General features: G+C 44.4%; 1 long non-coding RNA gene across 1 annotated transcript; it reads left to right on the top strand.

Moving 5' to 3' along the window:
* The first annotated feature begins 4843 nt into the window (after window positions 1–4843).
* LOC117528996 lies at window positions 4844–24427 on the top strand. Its single transcript, XR_004565917.1, has 3 exons — window positions 4844–4857; window positions 15726–15732; window positions 24292–24427. It is a non-coding gene; the product is annotated as an uncharacterized LOC117528996 (long non-coding RNA).
* Window positions 24428–26367: the final 1940 nt, after the last annotated feature.

Raw genomic sequence — 26367 nt, 5'->3', positions numbered from 1 at the left:
GAGATTAATGGTGAGACTCTGGAGACCGACCTTCATCCCGGCTGTGGTAAAGCTCCTAGCCCAGCGCTTCCTCAACCCATCGGTGGCGAGGGTCCAGGGGGCGGTAGAAAACATCCTCACTGAGCTGAAATACACTGATAATTTTGAAGCAAAGATCAACGAACTGTACACGTTTCGGTGAAGACGCAGATCTCGACCTGGAGGGGATGGTAGCCATCTATAACCCAGACGACTGAAGAAAAACCTGCTTTTTTTGTTTGTTTTTTTTAAATATCATTATATTGTTTTACAGTCATGGGTAATTGTGTGATGATTCTCTTTCAAAGCTTGCGGGAAGTTTATATTATACGTGGACTCTCGTATAAGCTGGAGCGGGTAGTCATTCGCAGGCTGGAGATCCCAGACGCCCCGCCTTCATGCGCTTTGGAGAGGGTCTTCGACGTTATCAGACGTCGCCCCGGGCCCGGAGTCTGGACAGATCATATCTACAGCGCGGCTCTCCATTCATCTGAAAAATCTCTGTACAACGTATTACTGAAAATCTCTGTTTTGACCACTGACGATTTTACACGGTGTAATCCGATGCACCTGCTTACATTATACACTCTGTTTGTGGATGTGATGGCGTGCCGGGTGAAACAGATGGGGGTGTCCAGAGGGGAGATTGTTCCTACACTTTTACAGCTGAATACTGAAATAAACCGTAAATGCGGGGGAGATGTATTACTGAGTTTTCCAGTTTTGTACGTGAACGTATGCTTTTTTCCTTCACGTATGCTGTGTTTAATAAACATGAACAATTGCTTTTTTCTCTGTGTGTGACTTTAATGAATGTAATAAAGCACATATTCTAAACCTTATACGGCCTGTGTTCTTTCCTATAATATTGTTGAAAAAGGGTGAAATGTTTTACAAATCAAATTTATATAGCGCCAAAACCACAACAAAACAGTTGCCCCAAGGCGCTTCATATTGCAAGACAGAGTCATACAAACGAGGTTTTGGTGGAAAAAAGGTGCTCGTATGAATTAATGAGGGGTTTTAACACGGTCTTATTAAAAGCTCGAGGCTGCTCTGTGAGCGCTCTCCGTGGTGCTGAATCAGAGTTCAATTTAACGTTTCCAAGAGCTCCTATTTAAAACAAAAGACTAATATTTATGGTCGCTAAAACATATAAAAATGCAAAAGGACTATCCGGTTCATCATTCTGAAGAGATCCGTCTTAAAAGATGGGTGATGAGGGTTTAATGAAGGATGTATATTATAGTCCGGTAAATCCGGGGAGTTTTGGAGGGCCGGAGCGTTTACGCAGGGCTATGACCGATCAACACGGCTCTAAAATTCGTATGAAGCATATCAGAGATTTCCTGTCGGGGGAAGATGCATACACATTACACAAACCAGCCAGGACGCATTTTCCAAGAAATAGAGTATTTGTCACAAACCCGCTTAACCAATTTCAGGCGGATTTATGCGACATGCAGGGGTTATCAGATTTTAATGACGGGTACAAGTATCTGCTGACCGTTATCGATATCTTCTCAAAAAAAGCGTATGCCAGACCTCTGAAGTCAAAGCAAGGGCGCGAAGTCTCACAGGCCTTTGCCTCGCTCTTAAAGCAGAGCGGGGTGCCTCTGAAGCTGCAGACTGATGCTGGGAAAGAGTTTTTTAACAAACCGTTCAAGGATTTAATGAAAAAACACCGGATTCTACATTTTGCCACCGCAAGTGATCTGAAAGCCTCGGTTGTCGAGAGGTTTAATCGCACGCTAAAGACGAGAATGTGGAGATATTTTACTGCTAAAAACACGAAAAGATACATCGACGTCCTACCGTCTTTACTCACGGCTTATAACGAGAGTTATCATAAAAGCATTAAGATGAGGCCAAATGAGGTTAATGATCGAAATGTCGATCAAGTGTTTCAAAATTTGTACGGGGCATCCACCCTACGCAGGAAGCCTGCGAAGTTTAAATATAAGGTCGGAGATATAGTCAGGGTCTCCAAGCTCAGGGGAGTTTTTGATAAAAAATATGAACAAAGTTTTACGGATGAAATGTTCACGGTGTCAGAATGTATACAACGTACGCCGCCCGTTTATAAATTGAAAGATTATGACGGCGAGATCATTGAAGGTTCATTCTATGAACCAGAATTGCAGAAGGTTAAAATAGCAAAAGACAGACCGTATCAGGTTCAAGAAATTATTCGTGAACGTTTTACCAAGGGAAAGAAATTTGTATTTGTCAGATGGAAAAATTGGCCCGAGAAATTTAACTCCTGGGTTCCCGCGGACCAGCTGATGGCCGTATAAATATGAGAACTTCCATCTTCAACCGACATATGAGAAATGGATCGGGATCTGAAACACGGATTTTATATGACTCTGCCTTCAAACGCCAGCCTAAAAGTATTCCCGGACAACACAATTTCATGCTACCAGGTGGACTTGGCTCGACACCTGGATCTAGAGGGTGACTGGGATGTGGCGCTGACGGAAATTTCTTATCCGCACACCTGGTTAAATATCCCGGAAAAGCCTTCCTGTACGTTCCAGGTGATGAAAATTACGGGCAAGAACAAACTCGCCATTCACTCGCGATATTTTGACACGGGATATTATGATAACTTTGAGGTTATTGCAGGGCTGATAAACCCTCGTTTGAAGACTATAGATCTGAATCTGACTTTAAAATATGACGATATCCAGAAAAAGTTTCTGTGGAAGGAGACGGTACCAGCCAGGTATATTTTGAACCCCCGACGGCGTACATGCTGGGGATGCAGCCTAATCAATGGCTGAGATGCGGACCCGGGGTCACGAGCTGTCCCCGCTACCCCGATATAAAAGCAGGGATGTATCACCTGTTCTGTTATACAGACGTTGTACAGCCTCAGGCGGTGGGTGACGCTTTTGCTCCTCTCCTCCGAGCGTTCGAAATTGGAGGTCGTTTCGGGGAAATAATTACAAAGAAATTCAACCCTGCTTATTACATCCCGGTCTCCAAAAGACATATTGAGACAATACGCATCGAAATCAAAAGCGATCAAGATCAAACGTGGATTTCAGATACGGTAAAGTGGTTGTGACATTACATTTTAAACCGGCGGGATAAAAAAAATGGCTGGGGCAGCGCACAAAGCCGACATTTATAGATTTGTGCCTTACTATGAAAATCAAGTCGGGAACGGCCTTCACGGCTTCCACGGCGCTCCTGTTATGTACGGGCGCGGGCTCGGGAACATATTTTCAAAACTGTTCAAATTTGTGTCGCCGCTGATTAAACAAGGATACACGATCGCCAAACCTCACCTGAAAAACGCAGCCCGAAGCATCGCTTCCGACGTAGTGAGCCGCGTTGTTGAGAGGGCCGGACGGAGTCAGGAGCCCGAGCAGCAGCGGGGGTCCGGGATCATGGTGCTCTCAAGAAGGCCCCAGAAACGCCCCCCGGGGAAACGGGTCAAAACGGTTAAAAAGCGAAAAAAACCCCGGAAAAAGCAGAACAGTTTGAAGGAAGCATAAGAAGAGGAGGTTGTCCGGGGATATTTTCTCTTAAACAATGTCTCTTTTGCGAAATAATTCCTCCGAATGCACCATGAGCGAATTGGATTTATTCGCCGTCCCCGGGACCCAGCTGTCCATCGAGCAAAGCCAATACGTTGAAGTCAGCCCATTATCAGCCCTGACGGACATGGGCCCTATCGAGTTTTTTATCCCCGGAGACGGTGAGAGGTATTTAGACCTCAATAATACGCTGCTTTATCTGCGAATGAAAATTACAAACGCCGACGGGACTGACCTGGCTAATGACGCCCGCGTGGGCGTCATAAATTATCCTCTCAATACGATTTCTCACAAGTCGACGTGACTCTGGGTGACCGGCTGATTTCCCAGTCCAGCGCGACGCACCCGTACAGGGCAATGATTGAGACGCTGCTGAACTTTTCGCCCGCTTCATTGAAATCGCAGTTCACGGGCGGTTTGTTTTACAAGGACACCCCGGGTCAGCACAATTCGACCGCTGTGGATGACGTGGGCCCGAATAAAGGCCTCGTGAGCAGAGCGCGCTTTAGCGCCGAATCACGTGAATTTCAAGTTCAGGGTCCGCTGCACATGGACATATTTTTCTGCGAGAGGCTTCTTCTGAATAACATTGATCTAAGAGTTAAATTAATTCGAGCCAGCGATGCTTTCTGCCTGATGGGCTGGCGGCCTCCACTTTCAAGCTGAAAATTCTGGGCGCGTCCCTATTCGTTAAGAAAGTCACCGTATCCCCTGCAGTGAGATTGGGTCACTCCGCAGCTCTCATGAAAGGGAACGCCGTGTACCCGTTATCACGAATCAACGTCACGTCAACGTTGTGATCCCCCAGAACTCCAGGATATGCAACCAGGAGAACCTGTTTTTAGGAACCATGCCCAAATATGTGGTTCTGGGTATGGTGAATCACAATGCATTCAGCGGGAGAAGAGATCTGTCCCCGTTTGAATTTGCACACTATGACCTGGAGTACCTCGCACTCAGTCAAAACGGGAGACAGCTGCCGGCTAAAGCTTTCCAGCCTGAATTTAACAACGAACTCTCTGTCAGGGAGTTTTACAATCTCTACACCGCGACCGGACGACACCTCAAAGACCACCCTCTCTGTATAGACCGGGAGGATTTTGCGCACGGCTACGCGCTGTACGTCTTCAATTTAAACCCGGAGGAGGACAGCGGCGCTCTGAGCCCCGTCTCCACAGGCACCCTGCGACTTGAAATGAGATTCAGAGTCGCGACTCCGCATACCACCACGCTGATAGTGTACGCGTGTTACGATTCTCTCCTGGAGATTAATTCCAAGCGACAGGTCCTTGTGGATTTTTACTGATGAACACCCTGGAATTGGACGCTGTTATGAGGGGCTTAATAGGAGACCTGTTTGCCGGTGTTTTTGCGTCTGACGAGTTATTCCGGATCAAGCCGGGCCCTCCCGTATATTTCATTGTAAACACCCACCCTAGACATTTACCGGGGGAACACTGGTTAGCGCTCACCGTTGAAAAAAATGGTTGAGCCACATTTTTTGACTCGGCCTCAGCCCGGACTTTGATTACTACCCTAAAAGCATCCTGCGATATCTGGAGAATCTCCCAGATGTTAAAAACATTCTGTATCACAACAAGCAGCTTCAGCACGAGTTATCCGACGTATGCGTACAACACTGCGTGTATTATCTGTATAACAGAGCCAGTGGGAAGTCGTACCGGGACGTGGTGTCTTTATACTCCGAAAATACTATCGCGAACGATGATTTGGTTTCTGATTTTGTGAAAAGATATCGTTATTGCCTTAAGAAAAGCTGCAATACCTCCTGTAACCAGCTAGCAGGGCCTCTGCATGAGTTTAAATATTGTCACGGCTTGTGTTAACCAGCGTTCCTATTTTTTTATGTTTTTCCGTGTGAAAATGTAACCCCCGTCTTAGAACGCTCTCCCGATCATACCTTTAAAGTTTTATCGCGTTTGGATAATTTAAACCCCCGGTTTTTTAAACGTAGAAAGAAGCTTTGACCTTTAATTTTTGTATGTGTTTTTTTCGCCTGAAAACGGGGTGGATGTGTGAGAGCGGCCTTCCGATCATACCTTTAAAGTTTTATCGCGTTTGCATAATGTAAACCCCCGTTTTTTAAACGTAGAAAGAAGCTTTGACCTTTGATTTTTTTTTATGTTTTTTTTCGCCTGAAAACAGGGTGGATGTGTGAGAGCGGCCTTCCGATCATACCTTTAAAGTTTTATCGCATTTGCACGCTTTAAAACATTGTTATTAAGTACAGAAAGAAGTGTTAATCTTTGATCCTAAATTTTTTTTGTTTCTTTCGCCTGAAAACGGGGTGGATGTGTGAGAGCGGCCTTTCGATCATACCTTTAAAGTTTTATCGCGTTTGCATAATGTAAACCCCCGTTTTTAAACGTAGAAAGAAGCTTTGACCTTTGATTTTTTTTTTATGTGTTTTTTTTTGTGAAAAATGTTCCGGATGTGTAGAAAATGCACCCCCGATCATACCTTTAATGTTTTTCTTTTTTTTTGCATCGTTGTTATTAAGTAGAGAAGTGTTGAAAGTTGTTTTTTAAACCGTATACCGAATAAAAGTGATGAAGGCCGGAGATGAGTTTCAGTCGGTGTTTTATTAGTAACAATATACAAAAACGTGACTGACTGCGATGTATTTTAAAGAATCTTGATCATAATATCCAGTCAGTTTTTAATTCGATACCCTCCTTTTATGGTGAAAAACCTTCCCAGCGTTGGAAGTCTTTTTTTTTCTTAAGTTTCTTCCTGGCCGGCGAATCGGTTAAAAGAAGGGATTCATCCGGCGAGCTGCTCCGGCCTTTTTTAAGCTTCTGAAACTGCTCGCGGGCTTGTGGGTTTGATACGCACGCCACCGGAATGTTCCGCTCCTGTAAAATATTGAGGAACTTCACCCAGCCTGTAGGGGGGCTCGATTTCTTGAACGAGGATCCGAGATATTTCATAAGATCTATGGCGTGAGACCCCCTCACGACTTTCCCCTTGTAAATAAATTCCCCCGACGGACTCCAGCGCGTATCACCCATCGATAATTTCCTCATAATATATTCAGCGTTTCTACGCTCTCTGGAGGGGATATTCTTCAGGACCTCTGTCACAGTCTCATCCTCCTCCTCCTCCTCCTCAGGTTGCTTAGCGACGCGAGTCTCTTGCGGGGGTGAAACGCATGATTCGAGTTCCCCCTGCTTGATCAGGGTTAAATAGCGCTGCAGCAGAGCCTCATACTTTTAATTTTTTCATAAGGAGAGTGAGTACGTTCTTCCAGTATACCTCGCATTCGCGAGTCTAAATCATTTTTCCGCCGTTTGTCTGATGTTATTTCCGCTCGGCAGAACGGAATGGACCGAGTTTGAACCAATCTGCTGTGGAGTGAGTAAAAACATCTTTTGCGCTGCTTTGAACGCCATTATCCTCTGGGTTACTATTAGACTCGTTATAACGGGCAGGCCGCGGTGAGCAGAGGTAGGAGAAAGCCGCCCGTACTGAATCAACGCTCCCCGCTTCTTTTTTATAACTGGTTTTTTCTGTCGGCCAGAAGACGTAAACTCTTTTAGTTTTTTTCAAGGCATGGAATTGAGAGTCGCTCAAGGCGATATCCCCTTTAATATATTCAAAGCGATCTCGGATAAGTTTTCAGAAGCTCTGGCCTGCAAGGTCTTCAGGCTGTGGTGACGCTCCCTCGCCCCGGCTCTGATTAGCGCTTTCAAGAGCGGGACGTTCCTTTTTAAAAGAGAGCTCATATCCGTTTATCTTTCTGTAATAAACTGTGGGCCACTCATGCGGGAGTATCCCCATCTCAGTCTGAACTGATCTGGACACTCCTGCGTGCAATCCAGTAAAAATACCCGTAAGGTACGCTCGTAGCATCATCAAGAACCTCCAAAAAAATTGTTTTCTGCCGGGAAACATTGCTGAGCCAGAATGTTCATCTGTAACTTGTCTCTGGGATTTTTAAACAGCACCATATAATTACAATTCAAACTGATGGTTCGACTGTATTCCCTTTATGAAACACGTTCTGTGTGATCATGATGACGCTCATATTCCGGTGATGTCTGTACTGGGTGAAAATTCTTACAACTTCAGGATGATCCGCTGCTTGAAAGATGAGATCGTCCAAAATACCAGATGGCTCTGACCTTCAGGGAAAAGGCTGTCGTCCAGAAATGAGTCAGGGAGTCCTCTTACAAATTTAATATTTTTATTCTTCAGTCAGAATACAGAGGTTGTTCAGACGTATACAGCCATACAATGTTGTCAGGCACATATCTCATAGCGTGGCTACAATTTTCCAGCAATGTTTTCACAAACACAGTCTTTCCCGAACCACTCGGTCCAACGATGAGACAGGAGAATGGGAGCTGAAGTCTGGGGTCAATCTCCACCGTATTTCCAGAGTGAGACATGTTTCAAAATCCGAACGGTTCGGTTTCCCCGTCCTTTAAAAGACGCCGCTTGTCATACACCACCCTGAAGGATTTTTGAAATGACACGTTTGTCAAACTGAAACTGCTTTTATGTTTAATTCCCTGCTGCGGTGTTATGATAGATGCAGCGAGGGCGGGATCTTTTATATAACCCTCGACCAGATCTTTGACGCTGTCAAAGTTTATTTTCTGACAGCTCTCGTGGGTTTGAGTGATCCCCTTCACACGCATGACCGTTTTACCTCGTGCGGTTTTATATGCGTAACTTTTAGGTCCCGCCGCTGCAAACTCTGTGATGACGTCGCCGTTCAACTCGTCGGTGAGCTGCCCCAGATAATTACCGGTAGGCAGCGGGGTTTCACCCCGCCTACAAACGTAAATCAGGCTATCGGTATCATAATACAGAATCCTGTCAGGATTTGCCACAGCCTCCATAAAACCGTACAAGGTCAAACGCGCGTACACCGTTGTAAACGCCGCAATGAAAATATTGACGGTTTTACCCGGTCGGCTGACGTGCCGCGGGCCGTACCTCCATTGAACCATAGCCGCCTGACTGCTGAGGAATGTTAGATATGTGCCTCGTACTCTTCAGAAAACAGATACCTGAACAGATCGTCAGTGTTTTTAACGAGCGCGGTCTGCATCAGATTTGCCCTCTGGGCGAATTTCCCCCAGAAGGAGTTGAGGCAGATCTTAGCCATCTGTCGTTTTGCCGGATTGTGACTGATTTTTTCTGGGTCTAAACGAATCTTCTGATTCAGCCAGTAGTCCGTGATATATTTTTCTCTGCTCTCGGGGTCTTTATCAAATTCGGGAGGGAAACCAGAGGCTTCCTGCTTGTGTTTTAAGAAGGTGTTTATGTACCCCTCAAAGATTTTATCACTTTTTTCCTCAAAATGCCAGACTTCAAAAATCTTAGCTACAGCATAGCCTGTATCCAGAGCTTTGTGGAATTCCGGGGTCGTCCAAGTCCCAGACAGAGCTCTCTGCTGCTGACTGTGTGTGCACGCTGCAGCTTGATTATTTTCATCAGCGCAGGTGCGACACAGAGTAAACACCAGTTTACCGTGAAGAGTTCTGTGTGGGAGGACGGGGAATTTTAGCCCCCGGGGTGGGTACACGATGGCTTTGATGAGCCCGAAATAAGTCCTGGGGTCTCGGAAATTTCTCTCGATAATTTCCGGATGCCCCGTGGGATATGTGAAATTTACGTTAACGTAAGGATACAGCGAGGTCACGTCGACGTAATAGACCGTCTCATCTTGCTTAGCGGTGTACCTCAGACGGGCCGCGCAAGTCCGACCGCCGTATAAAGCGTCGCGAGGTTCGAGGGGCGGCGGTAACCCCCTGCGGGCGAGGAAACACCGAACGCTCTCATCCCTCAGCCTCATTTCAAGCCACTGATGCTCCCAAATTATGCTGAGGGTGACGCCCGGCATAGCCCGCAGAAAGGCTATTTTTTTCTGACACGCGGCGTGGAGCTCTCCAAATGAGGTGTTTGTGAGAGGGTTTATTTCGTACTGTGTAAAACACCTTGCACACCCGTGGTAAAAAACACCCGAGAAACTCCCACACTTTTATCCGCCGTCAATCCGGGCATACCCATCAACATAATAACCTCCTATTTTTTCTCGCCCCTGTTTAGAGCATGATCAATGATAATGTTTCCGTCTCAGCAACCCATTCTAACCATTGCATCGGCCACGTCCGAATATTTTTATGCTCGTTCTATAATTGTCGGCGGAGGGGATCGCCAGCATTTTTGGAGCAAGAAAGTTAGTTTGGAAGACTTTCATACACGCCGAGGCGATTGTAACGCAGGTTAAAAGGATCCACGAGTGTTTCAGCGATGAATTCAGACATAAATTGGAGCAGGCTGCAGCCAGAATTTTTGTATCGTTATCACAACTACATAACGGCCTCGGCTTTAATAATCGAAAATTGCGTTTTTTTTCCGCACGTACCACGCGTTAAATTCCTCTCTTTCTCCCTCTGACATATTTGCGACCCGTAAGGCCGCTGAGTCCGGGTACGGACCGACATAGTTCAGATTTTTTCTGAACAGGTGCGGAAAGTAACCTTTGCGGACGATTTCGTCTTTCAGCCAGATTCCCAGGGCTTTAGGCATCTGAGATAAGCGCATTGTAAGGAAAGATAACGAATCTATATATTTCTGTTTAAAGGTGGCATCTGTCATGAGTAATAGTTTACTCCCGGTTATAATCACAGCGGGGGTTACGCCCTGCTGGACTAAATACTTTAGAAGCAGATAGCCGTCAAACCTTTTGAGTTGTGAGCGATGACATGTATCTTTGAATTTTCTCGTTCTAAAATGTTTAAAGAAGCGGGCTACGCATCTGTCCCCCATGCGCTCCAAAATCACCCGTCTTTGTTACAGCGCTGACGTAAAACGGTACGTGTTCCCGTTATTTCGACATACGTTTCAAAATCATAAAAAACATATTTCTCTGAATGCGTCTCTTCAGCTTTGAGCGGGTCATATAGCAGAGGTGACCCTCGCTCGGCTCCTGGAGAGCCTCGCCGCATATATGACACCTCTTTTGATTACACACGTGCGGAGCGCTGTTTTTAGAAAACGCTATGTAATACTCGCGTTTACATCGAGAGCATTTTTTTTCTGTTATCACACACATTAACGAACTTACCGGCGGAAGGACGATACTTCGGCTGTTTATGCAGGCTGTAACAGGTGGGAGAGCGACCTCCTTGTTACATTCGCTGCAGAATACAGGGTTATTTTTCTCGTAACACTGCGTGGATTCACAAATTTTACAAATATGACGGACAATTATGGGAGGCGTGGTTATTGTACCCCTCAAAGCAAAACTTACATACATATTTCACCCCCAAAAATCTCTTAAATCGATGATTCCGTAAAAATGATTATTAAACAGAAAAACGAAAAGAGTTTTCGCTGCGCCGGTATTCCTGTCTGGAATTTTGTCAGCTTTCTCTCCCCTTCGGCTCTGAAAAACACCACAATTTTACAACCCAGAACGTTTTCAAATTTTCCCACCTGCTCTAATGCTACCGGCGTAGCTTCCGTTAATCCAAGGCTATTTTTAACGCCAGTCGCGCTGCTCCGCCTCGTGCGTACTCAGATGAGGATTCAATAACTGAACGAGGTTTATCGCGAAACATAAACTGTTGTCAGGATTATACACGATATTAAGGCATTTGGATTTTTTCCTCAGAACCTCGTGATGGAGGAGGTCATCTATTCTGCGCTTCCCTGCGCCGTTCTGGTTGCGGATGACTTGAACCACTAATTCCAGAGACTCGGCGGATAAAAAGTTGGAATTCGATTGTATCAATCAATCAATCAACTTTTTTCTTATATAGCGCCAAATCACAACAAACAGTTGCCCCAAGGCGCTCCATATTTCGCCTTAGCGAAAAGGAAAGTTTTAAGCCTAATCTTAAAAGTAGAGAGGGTATCTGTCTCCCTGATCTGAATTGGGAGCTGGTTCCACAGGAGAGGAGCCTGAAAGCTGAAGGCTCTGCCTCCCATTCTACTCTTACAAACCCTAGGAACTACAAGTAAGCCCGCAGTCTGAGAGCGAAGCGCTCTAATGGGGTAATATGGTACTACGAGGTCCCTAAGATAAGATGGGACCTGATTATTCAAAACCTTATAAGTAAGAAGAAGAATTTTAAATTCTATTCTAGAATTAACAGGAAGCCAATGAAGAGAGGCCAACACGGGTGAGATATGCTCTCTCCTGCTAGTCCCCGTCAGTACTCTAGCTGCAGCATTCTGAACCACTGAAGGCTTTTTAGGGAACTTTTAGGACAACCTGATAATAATGAATTACAATAGTCCAGCCTAGAGGAAATAAATGCATGAATAGTTTTTCAGCATCACTCTGAGACAAGACCTTTCTGATTTTAGAGATATGCGTAAATGCAAAAAGGCAGTCCTACATATTTGTTTAATATGCGCTTTGAATGACATATCCTGATCAAAAATGACTCCAAGATTTCTCACAGTATTACTAGAGATCAGGGAAATGCCATCCAGAGTAACGATCTGGTTAGACACCATGCTTCTAAGATTTGTGGGGCCAAGTACAATAACTTCAGTTTTATCTGAGTTTAAAAGCAGAAATTAGAGGTCATCCATGTCTTTATGTCTGTAAGACAATCCTGCAGTTTAGCTAATTGGTGTGTATCCTCTGGCTTCATGGATAGATAAAGCTGGGTATCATCTGCGTAACAATGAAAATTTAAGCAATACCGTCTAATAATACTGCCTAAGGAAGCGTGTATAAAGTGAATAAATTGTCCTAGCACAGAACCTTGTGGAACTCCATAATTAACTTTAGTCTGTGAAGAAGATTCCCCATTTACATGAACAAACTGTAATCTATTAGACAAATATGATTCAAACCAGCGCAGCGCAGTGCCTTTAATACCTATGACATGCTCTAATCTCTGTAATAAAATTTTATGGTCAACAGTATCAAAAGCAGCACTGAGGTCCAACAGAACAAGCACAGAGATAAGTCCACTGTCCGAAGCCATAAGAAGATCATTTGTAACCTTCACTAATGCTGTTTCTGTACTATGATGAATTCTAAAACCTGACTGAAACTCTTCAAATAGACCATTCCTCTGCAGGTGATCAGTTAGCTGTTTTACAACTACCCTCTCAAGAATCTTTGAGAGAAAAGGAAGGTTGGAGATTGGCCTATAATTAGCTAAGATAGCTGGGTCAAGTGATGGCTTTTAAGTAATGGTTTAATTACTGCCACCTTAAAGGCCTGTGGTACATAACCAACTAACAAAGATAGATTGATCATATTTAAGATTGAAGCATTAAATAATGGTAGGACTTCCTTGAGCAGCCTGGCAGGAATGGGGTCTAATAAACATGTTGATGGTTTGGATGAAGTAACTAATGAAAATAACTCAGACAGAACAATCGGAGAGAAAGAGTCTAACCAAATACCGGAACCACTGAAAGCAGCCAAAGATAACGATATATCTTTGGGATGGTTATGAGTAATTTTTTCTCTAATAGTCAAAATTTTGTTAGCAAAGAAAGTCATGAAGTCATTACTAGTTAAAGTTAATGGAATACTCAGCTCAATAGAGCTCTGACTCTTTGTCAGCCTGGCTACAGTGCTGAAAAGAAACCTGAGGTTATTCTTATTTTCTTCAATTAGTGATGAGTAGAAAGATGTCCTAGCTTTACGGAGGGCTTTTTTATAGAGCAACAAACTCTTTTTCCAGCTAAGTGAAGATCTTCTAAATTAGTGAGACGCCATTTCCTCTCCAACTTACGGGTTATCTGCTTTAAGCTACGAGTTTGTGAGTTATACCACGGAGTCAGGCACTTCTGATTTAAAGCTCTCTTTTTCAGAGGAGCTACAGCATCCAAAGTTTCTTCAAAGAGGATGTAAAACTATTGACGAGATACTCTAACTCCCTTACAGAGTTTAGGTAGCTACTCTGCTCTGTGTTGGTATACATTAGAGAACATAAAGAAGGAATCATATCCTTAAACTAGTTACAGCGCTTTCTGAAAGACTTCTAGTGTAATGAAACTTATTCCCCACTGCAGGGTAGTCCATCAGAGTAAATGTAAATGTTATTAAAAAATGATCAGACAGAAGGGAGTTTTCAGGGAATACTGTTAAGTCTTCTATTTCCATACCATAAGTCAGAACAAGATCTAAGATATGATTAAAGTGGTGGGTGGACTCATTTACTTTTTGAGCAAAGCCGTAGAGTCTAATAATAGATTAAATGCAGTGTTGAGGCTGTCATTCTCAGCATCTGTGTGGATGTTAAAATCGCCCACTATAATGATCTTATCTGAGCTAAGCACTAAGTCAGACAAAAGGTCTGAAAATTCACAGAGAAACTCACAGTAACGACCAGGTGGACGATAGATAATAACAAATAAAACTGGTTTTTGGGACTTCCAATTTGGATGGACAAGACTAAGAGACAAGCTTTCAAATGAATTAAAGCTCTGTCTAGGTTTTTGATTAATTAATAAGCTGGAATGGAAGATTGCTGCTAATCCTCCCCTCGGCCCGTGCTACGAGCATTCTGACAGTTATGTGACTCGGGGTGTTGACTCATTTAAACTAACATATTCATCCTGCTGTAACCAGGTTTCTGTAAGGCAGAATAAATCAATACGTTGATCAATTATTATATCATTTACCAACAGGGACTTAGAAGAGAGAGACCTAATGTTTAATAGACCACATTTAACTGTTTTAGTCTGTGGTGCAGTTGAAGGTGCTATATTATTTTTTCTTTTGAATTTTTATGCTTAAATAGATTTTTGCTGGTTATTGGTGGTCTGGGAGCAGGCACCGTCTCTACGGGGATGGGGCAACGAGGGGATGGCAGGGGGAGAGAAGCTGCAGAGATGTGTAAGACTACAACTCTGCTTCCTGGTCCCAACGCTGGACAGTCACAGTTTGGAGGATCCAAGAAAATTGGCCAGATTTCTAGAAATGAGAGCTGCTCCATCTAAAGTGGATGGATGCCGTCTCTCCTAAGAAGACCAGGTTTTCCCCAGAAGCTTTGCCAATTATTAATGAAGCCCACCTCATTTTTTGGACACCACTCAGACAGCCAGCAATTCAAGGAGACATGCGGCTAACATGTCACTCCGGTCCGATTGGGAGGGGCCCAGAGAAAACAACAGAGTCCGACATTGTTTTTGCAAAGTTACACACTGATTTAATGTTAATTTTAGTGACCTCCGATTGGCGTAACCGAGTGTCATTACTGCCGACGTGAATTACAATCTTACCAAATTTACGCTTAGCCTTAGCCAGCAATTTCAAATGTCCTTCGATGTCGCCTGCTCTGGCCCCCGGAAGACAATTGACTATGGTTGCTGGTGTCGCTAACTTCACATTTCTCAAAACAGAGTCGCCAATAACCAGAGTTTGATCCTCGGCGAGTGTATCGTCGAGTGGGGAAAAACGGTTAGAGATGTGAACGCTTGACGGTGTACACGGGGCTTCTGTTTAGGGTTACGCTTCCTCCTCACAGTCACCCAGTCAGCCTGCTTTCCCGACTGCCCGGGATCTGCCAGGGGGGAACTAACGGCGGCTAAGCTACCTTGGTCCGCACCGACTACAGGGGCCTGGCTAGCTGTAGAATTTTCCACGGTGCGGAGCCGAGTCTCCAATTCGCCCAGCCTGGCCTCCAAAGCTACGAATAAGCTGCACTTATTACAAGTACCGTTACTGCTAAAGGAGCCGAGGAATAACTAAACATTTCACACCCAGAGCAGAAAAGTGCGGGAGAGACAGGAGAAGCCGCCATGCTAAACCGCTAAGAGCTAGTAGCTACGCAACCTAGCGGATTCCTAAAAACACACAAAGTGAATAATGTGTAAATAATTTAGAGGTGATTCAGCAGAAGGAGTGCCCCAATCAAGGCACCAAACAGGCCATGAAGCAGCACAGGCAACGCACGACACAGCGCGCACGACAACGGTGCTAAAATAAAATAAAAGTCGACTAAACACGCTGTGGAGCAGCACAGATAACGCACGACAACAGTGCTAAAAAAAAAAAAAAAAAAAAAAAAAAAAAAAAAAAAAAAAAATAAAAAACGAAAGCGTTAGCAAGCTAGTTAGCTTGCCAACGCTGATGAAAGTTAGCTGATAAAGTGCTCCGTCGCGATGTTTCGACCGTTGAGGTCTTCCTTAGGCGTTGGAGCACAGTAAAAAAGTAAAAAAAAAAAAGTAAAAAGGTAAAAAGTAAAAAAGTCTTGAAAAGACTGTTAATTCAAGTCCAAAGCAGCAGGTAGCAGTCTCTGTGTAAACAGTCCCAACAGAGAGCCAAAATTCTGATGCAATCTCACTCCCAGTTGCTTCACAATTGCTATCAATCGTTCTAACAGATTTTGGAAGCCCGTCACATCACCAGCGTCGTTATATGAGCTGATCAAAGCGGCCTCGTTGTAGACTGAGTCCCCACGAATCTCCATTTGGATAAAGTCCCCGGCCCTGGCGTGTGTTAAAGCCTTTTCGACCGAGTTATGAAGAGCCCCTACGACGTTACGGTAAAATTCCGCGTAGTCGGGAATTTCGTCGGCGTGCTGGAAATTTAGAGGCAGCCTGATTTCGATATTGTTAAAAGCAGGTCTCCTGATGACGTTAGCAGCCCCACCGCCCGTCATGGGAGAGTGTCGGCTGGACCCCGGTCGTGCATCATCCCCGCCTTCCATCAAAACAGAGATCGCCGCGTTTATCGGGGTTAAACGAGCTCTGTTTAAAATCTCTTCTCCGCGCGCAATGCGCGGGGACTTCTTAAAGGTGAAAACACGCGAGCGTCGTTAGGCGTTTGATTTAATTCATCCACCGCGGATTGGACGTGAGGATTAACTTCACACGCGAGGAGTTTACGGCATTATTTAACGGAGTCAGGCGTACCTGGTTCAACGCCGCGGGACCGGACTCGTCTGGAGGCGGGGTTGCGGGGGTCAGGGGGCTCTTCAGTATCAGACTGGACCGTCGAATTTATAGCGTTAATCGTAGAAATGATGTAGGGGTTAATTTCTTCCGATTCTCGTTCAGCCGCTAAATTGTTAAGAGCCTCATTTAACGGTGTTAAACAAACACGGCTTAAAAGTCTCTCTCCGGACTCGATGTTATTTCGAGGCGGCGAATTTAACGCCTCGGGTAATGGGCCATCTGCTCCAGGAGCGCTCCCCGCTGAGTCGATTATTGAAGCGTTTAAATCCAATACACGTCCGAAGTTATTTTCCCGATGTGAATTCTCTCCTTCCATCTTTTAAAATCTGTAGCAGGAAGAATCTACCTCGAGAAATTCAGTTATATACCTCTTCAAATGACTTCCGTCGTTCCATCGGAATAAGAGAGAAAAAAAAAAAAAAACAGACTACACATTTTCAAGAAAGTTGCGTGATGAGGTTAATCCCAGCTCAGAATATCTTCGAGCCTTGCGTGTCGGTGGAAAATAGACGGTCTCCTCCCTCCACCGCGTGCTGAAAAAAGAAAATCGTTAGTTATTAAATATTTAAAATAAATAAATACATAAACTCCGACTCCTTACCGTGTACATCCGCGGATCGTTTTACGGGTCTCTCCCGCTGACCCGCTTCTCCATGGGCTGTGACAGAAAAAATCGGGTTATTCCAGAGTTTTAACCGTGATTTAATCTCGATCGCTGTACTTACATCTGCGTGGTGAAGTCGGGGTTCCAGCCTTCGAACTTCTTCAGGGGGCTCTGACTTGATTTCTAGAATTAACATAAATAAATGAATACAAAGCATCACCCTCGCAAGCGGATATTCTGTACTATTTCAAATATATTACCGAGGACGGGTCCGAACGCGCTCTGGACCGTCTGCGTGGTTTTGTCTAAAAAAAAAACAAAAAAAACAAAACAAAACAAAAAAGACAGTTTCAGACGGCGTGCATCATTTAAAAACACTCATTTCTATCAAAACAGATTACTTAAATCACTTACCCTGAAAGCTGATGCGGTTTTCGCACTCTGCTCGAAGACAAGAAAACTTAATTAAACAACATGGTTTTCCAGGATTTTTTTCCGCAAAATTTATTCTATTTTATACCCATAGCTGGGGTCCAGGCATCTTCACTCTTCACCGGTCGTAGTGGAAATGCTCGCTGACTCGTTCCCAGGGACGTAAGTGATAAGGAGCATTGTTGATTGTTCGGGCTCGCGGCAGCATCTCCGCTCAGCGGGTGTCCCGCGCCCCATGAGCTCGGCTAATATCTTAAAGAAAACATCATCTGGCGTGAGTGATAAGGAGCATTGTTTATTGTTCTTCGGGTTCATCACCTCGGGCAGCATCTCCGCTCAGCGGGTGTCCCGCCACACACACACACACGCCACACACACACCCCACACACGCACTCACACAGACACAGTTAGCGTCTGCAACAGGTTTTACAGCCGTGGGGTCATGTTTCCGCGAGCGGCTCTATGCGTGGGTATTTGACCGTCTTGCTGCAAAGACTTACAGCCGAGAGACGGCTATTTTTCCCTTCTTTAATTTACGAATTAAAAAACAGAAAAGGGCCGGGGTTAGGGGAGGAGCTTGGGGGGTGGGGCTAAGGGAGGAGCCAGGGGCGGGGCTTAGGGCGGGACATACTGACGTCATCGACTCTGATTGGATGTGACGTCATAAGGGGCGGGGCTCGGAGACGGGCTTAGGGGCGGGGCATAGTGACGTCATTGATTATGACTGGCTGTGACGTCATAAGGGGCGGGGCTTGGAGGCGGGACTAGGGGAGGGGCTTAGGGCGGGACATAGTGACATCAGATTCTGATTGGCTGTGACGTCATAGAGGGGGCGGGGCTTAGTGACGTAGTCGATTCTGATTGGCAGCTGTCACTTTTTTGACGAAAGGTGGGTCAGTTTTCTCTCTCACCAATAACCAGTAAAAATCTGCAGGATGAATATGTTAGTTTAAACTCGACACCCCCGAGTCACACTAACTGTCAGAATGCTCGTAGCACGGGTCGAGGAGGAGGATTAGCAGCAATCTTCCACTCCAGCTTATTAATTAATCAAAAACCCAGACAGAGCTTTAATTCATTTGAAAGCTTGACTCATATTCTTGTCCATCCACATTGGAAGTCCCAAAAACCAGTTTTATTTGTTATTATCTATCGTCCACCTGGTCGTTACTGTGAGTTGTCTGTGAATTTTCAGACCTTTTGTCTGACTTAGTGCTTAGCTCAGATAAGATAATTATAGTGGGCAATTTTAACATCCACATAGATGCTGAGAATGACAGCCTCAACACTGCATTTAATCTATTATTAGACTCAGTTGGCTTCGCTCAAAATGTAAAGTCCACCCACCAGTTTAACCACACTTTAGATCTTGTTCTGACATATGGCATAGAAATTGAAGACTTAACAGTATTCCCTGAAAACCCCCTGTTGTCTGAGCATTTCTTAATAACATTTACATTTACTTTAATGGACTACCCAGCAGTGGGGAATAAGTTTCATTACACTAGAAGTCTTTCAGAAAGCGCTGTAACTAGGTTTAAGGATATGATTCCTTCTTTATGTTCTCTAATGCCATATACCAACACAGTGCAGAGTAGCTACCTAAACTCTGAGTGAGATAGATTATCTCATCAATAGCTTTACATCCTCACTGAGGACAACTTGCTGTATGCTGCTGGATGCTGTAGCTCCTCTGAAAAAGAGAGCCTTAAATCAGAAGTGCCTGACTCCGTGGTATAACCCACAAACTCGCAGCTTAAAGCAGATAACCCGTAAGCTGGAGAGGAAATGGCGTCTCACTAATTTAGAAGATCTTCATTTAGCCTGGAAAAAGAGTCTGTTGCTCTATAAAAAAGCCCTCCGTAAAGCTAGGACATCTTACTACTCATCACTAATTGAAGAAAATAAGAACAACCCCAGGTTTCTTTTCAGCACTGTAGCCAGGCTGACAAAGAGTCAGAGCTCTATTGAGCCGAGTATTCCTTTAACTTTAACTAGTAATGACTTCATGACTTTCCTTGCAAATAAAATTTTAACTATTACAGAAAAAATTATTCATAACCATCCCAATGACATATCGTTATCTTTGGCTGCTTTCAGTAATGCTGGTATTTGGTTAGACTCTTTCTCTCCGATTGTTCTGAGTTATTTTCATTAGTCCTTCTTCCCAAACCATCAACTGTCACGGTTTGAGTTTTGCTTGGTGTTCTGGGTTGTTCTTTTTGTGCTGTTCGTTATTTTTTTGTGTTTCATTGGGTATGGTTGGCTTCTTCTCTTGCTGGGTGTTTCTTTCTCTTGCCACGCCCTGTTCTGGTGCTTTCCATGCACACCTGTCCCTGATTTGCTGATTACCACCTGCGGTTATTTTAGCTCACTGGGTGTGTTCAGCTCTGTTCTGTTGCCACCTGTGTCTGACAAAAATCCTGGACATTTTGACCATCGGATCGACCTTTGTTTGTAAGCAACGGCGCCCTTCTACGCTGAAATTGTATTGCTGTAATTAGTAAAAATGACACTTTTGCTAGTTATTTGTTTAGTTAATTGCTTTACATAATAGCAAGTCTTTATTATTTTGGTTTATTTCCAACAGTTTTTTTGTGGACACCTGGGGGCAGTAGTGGGCACAGGTAAAAGGAGAATAAATAGTTAAGTTCTGTTTGTTTGTTTTTATGTGGAATAAAAACAAATAATGTAATTTTTCACCGTCTGTAAGAATACCTGAATGTAGCAGTGTAAGGTGTAGTGTCAAACAGCTTACCTGATTGCTTAGAGCAGTGATTCTCAACTGGGGTGCCGCGGCACCCTAGGGTGCTGTGATCGATGGTCAGGGGTGCCGTGGCAATTATCAAATATCACCATTATCGGGTGTATGTGCTGTAATAGTGTGGCAGATGGTGTAATGCTCTTTTATTCCAGTAGATGGCAGCAAAGCGCGCAGTAGCACTGAGGCATTTTAATTCCGAGCAAGTTAGTGATTTGTGTGAATAGAAGTTCACTTAGTTTCGTCAAGAAACAGGTGGAATATGCCGGAAAGCTGCGCATGTTGGCAAAGTCACAAACGGAGGAACAAGGGAGACAATATTTCCTTCCATAAGTAAGTGGTTTTGGTTCTTCTTGTCACGTTGACCGTGATATTTGGATGATAAACAGCTGTATCTCCTGCCGTACCTGTGTCGCCCGATGACACGGATCATTAATTTCACTTATCTAGTTGATATTTTCCACTGCTAGACCAATGTCTAGTTAAAATTCTTGTCGTTAGTGACTAAAAATTGTTCGACAAGACTGGGGAGGTTTTTTTTTTTTTTTTAAATAATGAGATTAATGACCCGCGCTGTGCTGCCACACACAGAGATGTGCACACACACACACCGCGCTGACTTCATGAATGAAACTCGGTCAATAAAGGATAATTGTGTAAAAATATAATATATATGTATTTTAATGGTTTTAGGAGCCACTGCGTTGAACAGCAGCAGCTCAGCCGAGCAGCGTAGCTTATCAGCACAGATCCGTGTAACTTTCAACACTAATATTTGAGAATGTGTGTGTGTCAGAGTAAGTTTAATACTTTCCTGACATAATTTAATGTAATTTAATTTTACTGGCTCAATATCCAGGTCAAAATGACATTTTAACACGTATTTTGCAAGCATTTTTCTGAGTGTGTTCAGTCGCAAATCTCCATTGAAAATGCATTAACATCCGGGTACTTCGTCAATATTTTGCCCGGTTAGGAGCGTCATGTCGCTGTCCATGAAGGGACGTTTTCGTTTAGTGTGCAGCAATGGGACTGCGCTCTCTAGTTCTTATATACAGCTCCATGACTATAGTATATACTATGTTTCATATCTGTACCGCACGTGTTGCTAACGTGCTAACGCACCGTGTAGAGACAGTCGAGTTAGTGGTGCGTGACACGTGACACGACAGTGGTGTGCCGCAGGATTTTGTAAATATAAAAAGGGTGCCGCGGCTCAAAAAAGGTTGCCAGGCACGCTACAATTAAACTGATGTACAGTGGTCCCTCGTTTATCGCAGGAGTTACGTTCTAAATAACCCGCGATAAGCGAAATCAGCGCTATATTTTACAATTATTATGGATGTTTAAGGCTGTAAAACCCCTCACTACACACTTTACACTTTTCTCAAACAAGCATTAACATTTTCTCACTTTTCTCTCCTGTGTAAACACTCACTTTTTTCTTCTGTGCAAGAAGATTAAACAGACACACGCAGAACACAATGCGCGTGCTCTCCCTTCGCTCACTGCCTCCGGGGGTACGGAGAGTCCGAGAATCCGAGTCCTCTCTCAGTCCTCTCTCAGTGGCCACGGAGCTCTGTGGCTGCCGCTGCCGTCAACATCCTCATCAAAACAGCGAGCGTACTCTCTGACAATTTAGGTCATATTATGAAGTTCATTTTGAACAAAAGGAAAAAGTGTGCACGTTTTATTCATTTGAGGGCTCAATTAAAGGAAAACGTTCCGCACGAATTATCACAGCCAGGAAAACGTGCGCATGTTTTATTAATTTGAGAGCACGTTTTATTAATTCATGGGCTCAATTAAAGGAAAACGTGCGCACAAATTATCATGGCCAGAACAAATAGCACTTTAAGTGACCTCTCCCAGGTTCCGTAGGGCCCAGCTTCAGGGCCAATACTGCCATGAACACTACTGGCCAGTAGATGGCAGTAGAGACCGTGAAAACTTGCCAAAACAAAATTTCAGATAATCCGTGTCTGTTACATTTAAGATGCGTGGAATTTAATAAACGCAGACACAATAACGTCTATAAACCCAGAGAATATATTCAGGAGAGTTTTAGGCACTAGAGTTTAATGCTGTTGTCCGTAGAGCCTGATCAGAGTGTCTCAAATGCATTTCTCATGTTTGGAACGTACTATTACCCTATCCTACCCATAATGCACTGCTGGGCACAGCATATATCCACACTAAAACCTTAAAGATTAGCGCATTACTTTAAAACTAAAACATATATCTGATATTTTCACTTTATAAAACTTCAGATATGACATTAATTTAAATAACTCCGACATTAGTTTGGTTAAAAGTTGAACCGTAAGTTAAAAATGTATACCTCTGGATGACATGGGTGATACTGCCCACACGTTAGTTAGTATGGGGTTAAAAGAAATGAGTTTTTTGGGGGGGGGGACCAGTTCTCCTTTGTCTGCAGAGGATAGAGTGGTTTCTTCTTAAAGCAGCTATGAAACATTTAACAGGTAGGTGCTCAACTGATTTTAAGTTTTATAAATATTTGTAGCTGTTCAGCTTTATTTACCACGTTATCGGTCTAAAAATTATCGGACAAAAATTTATCGCAAGATAATTAGTCCGATTATGATTTTTAAAGTTATCTAAAAAGATAGTCCGATAATGAAAACATTATCTTTGATAGTTAACGGATTATCGGAACTGTGCCCACCACTGTTTATTACAAACACATGGAATAATCAGTCTTGTGGACAAATGTCCTCACAGATCATCTGAGATGTCTCTGCTGTAATATTCACACAGAGACATACTCTTGTCTTATTTGTTATATGCTAATAGTATTAACACTTTTAGCAGCTATCAATAGTTACATCTGTTAGCTCCACTTAATGCATGATTACTGAGAAATAACTTTTAATGTACACAACAAAGTAAACAGTGAGGACAACCAAAAATATTTAATAAACACCAGAACCCAGGTTAGCCTGTTAGCTTAGGTGGTTAGCTTGTAAGAGGGGCGTGTCCAGGCTTCTTTCATCAGACACGGAGACACCCATGCTCCGCCCCTTTATGCATTCATGAGTTCACAGTGACGTAGTGAGCTCAGCACTGTCAACGTGGCCACACCCAGATAGTCTGCAGAAGACATCAAGTAGTGACATCACGCAGACCGTGTACACGACAGAGGCAGTCTGTGGTCCTGCCAGGCCCGTGTCCAAACAGCTACTCGATCAATAACCAGTCGAGATACGTGGCACCATGTGCTCCAGCAGAAAGCAGGAGTCATTTAAAACGTACTTTAATTTCAATGATTACAGAGATGAGGTCCCGCGACACACAGACGTGACCACAAGGTCCTTTTCAAATGCTTTTTTGTACATTCTGTGAGACACATAGTCAACCCAGAACCCAGGAAACCCTCATCCACCCAAAATCCACAAGAAGAAAGAAAAGCCCAAAACCACAAATGTCCTCACAGCTAAAAGAGCATGGTCCTTCTCTGGAATCACAGTCAATGTCCCCACGGCTAAAAGAGGCATGGTCCTTCTCTGGAATCACAGTCAATGTCCCCACGGCTAAAAGAGGCATGGTCCTTCTCTGGAATCACAGTCAATGCCCCCACGGCTAAAAGAGGCATGGTCCTTCTCTGGAATCACAGTCAATGCCCCCACGGCTAAAAGAGGCATGGTCCTTCTCTGGAATCACAGTCAATGCCCCCACGGCTAAAAGAGGCACGGTCCTTCTCTGCAATCACGGTCAAAGGTCCCCACAGCTAAAAGAGGCATGGTCCTTCTCTGGAATCATGGATAATGTCCCCACAGCCAAAGGGACCATGGTCGTACTCTAGAGTCATGGTCAAGATCCCATACCTAAAGGAAGCATGGTCATACTGTGGAATCATGGTCAATGACCCCACTTAATGTTCCACACCTAATAGAGGCATGGCCCTCCTCTGGAATCATGGTCAATGTCCCCACAGCTAACAGAGGTATGGCCCTCCTCTGGAATCATGGTCAATGTCCCTACAGCTAACAGAGGTATGGTCCTCCTCTGGAATCATGGTCAATGTCCCCACACCTAATAGAGGCATGGCCCTCCTCTGGAATCATGGTCAATGTCCCCACAGCTAATAGAGGTGTGGTCCTCCTCTGGAATCATGGTCAATGTCCCCACTTAATGTCCCCACACCTAATAGAGGCAAGGCCCTCCTCAGTAATCATGGTCAATGTCCCCACAGCTAATAGAGGCAGGTCCTCCTCTGGAATCAGGGTCAATGTCCCACAGCTAATAGAGACATGGTCCTCCTCTGGAATCATGGTCAATGTCCCACAGCTAATAGAGACATGGTCCTCCTCTGGAATCATGGTCAATGTCCCCACAGCTAAAAGAACCATGGTATAGAGTCATGGTCTAGATCCCCACGTCTTAAAGAAGCATGGTCCTTCTCTGGAATCATGGTCAATGTCCCCACAGCTAATAGAGGTAGGTCCTCCTCTGGAATCATGGTCAATGTCCCACAGCTAATAGAGACATGGTCCTCCTCTGGAATCATGGTCAATGTCCCACAGCTAATACAGACATGGTCCTCCTCTGGAATCATGGTCAATGTCCCCACAGCTAAAAGAACCATGGTCATCTTCTGGTATCATGGTCAATGTCCCCACAGCTAAAGGCCCTGTTACACCTTGATGATTTAGCCCGCGTAGGCCCAGTGTATTAAAAATGCTGGCATATGCAGGTGTATGCCTAGTAAGTGAATGTAGCTGTCACACCTTGACGTCACGCTGGCATACGTTGAAAATTTCAGCATGCCCAAGATTTTTGAGGTGCTCTATTAGGACGTATATCAGCAAGCTTCAACATACTCTTAACTTACCCATAACTTAGATGTACGCCACCATTTTTTAATACCGTCAGCATACACTGGCTAAATCAAGGTGTGACAGGGCCTTGAATCATGGTCAGTGTCCCCACACCTAATAGAGGGATGGTCCTCCTCTGTAATCATGGTCACTGCCCTCACAGCTAATAGAGGCATGGTCCCCTGAAATCATGGTCAATGTCCTCACAGCTAAAGGGACCATGGTCCTTCTCTAGAGTCATGGTCAAGATCCCCAAATCTAAAGTAGAATGGTCATGCTGTGGAATCATGGTCAATGTCCCCACACCTAATAGAGGCATGGTCCTTCTCTGGAATCATGGTGGCATTCTAAGAAGAAGGGACATTTAAAACAGACAGTTCTCAGTCACACCATCATTGGCATAAGAAGTTATTGATGATTCACTGAACACAGTGTCCACGTAGTCCCAAAAACCAGGTCACATTTTAATAATACATTTACCTCAACTCGTCTTTTTAATCCAGCATGTCACTGTTCACTGCGACATCAGCAAAAAAATAAATTAAGCTTCTCCGGACCTTTAAGGAGGGGACAGGAAACAACACATGGCATATGAGGAGAAGGGGTGGAGCCAAGAGGTTGAGACCTGGATCTAGGACTGTGTGTTGGTGCCGTTCTTGTCTGATGATCCAGTGCCAGCTGACAGGTTGTTAAGGGACAGCACCGCCTCATTCTGCTTGCTGTCTCGACGAGGGGGCATCCGCTCGTTGATCCGGTCCAGGCCTTTGGCCTCCTCAAAGCTCTGGATCTTGTGTGTTGGCTTGTAGCCTTGGATGGCTGTGGAAACACAGTAAAACACAGTTAAGTCTGATCGGCACAGATCCACTGGGTTCTAGGCTCGGACCCAAGTGGACTCACTTTCTCAACATGTTCCATGAAGTCACAGCAGACAGATGGTTACTTTGGGGAAGTGGCTATGGGTGGCTGCCACCCAGGACCCAAGGAGGGCCCATATGTGATGGACAGGGTAACGTGTGGCACCAGTGCATGTCTCCAGACCTGATCTGATGTCTTTTATCCCAAGGTGAAAATCGAACATGTACAACATGATTGAAGTTTGAGGAAAATGACTTTTATATCAGGGTGCAAAATGACCCAGGTCAAAGACACAAACACTGTCCATCAGATTATCAGAGTCAGGGGACAACATGACCATGCATCTGTACATTGGCTGACTGTCCTACCTCGAGCCTCTTCTGCTTCTACGGTGGC

Source organism: Thalassophryne amazonica, chromosome 17 (genome assembly GCF_902500255.1).
Source record: "Thalassophryne amazonica chromosome 17, fThaAma1.1, whole genome shotgun sequence".
Taxonomy (NCBI): Eukaryota; Metazoa; Chordata; class Actinopteri; order Batrachoidiformes; family Batrachoididae; genus Thalassophryne; species Thalassophryne amazonica.
Note: the sequence above shows the minus strand (reverse complement) of the source record. Positions and strands in the feature narration are given on the sequence as shown.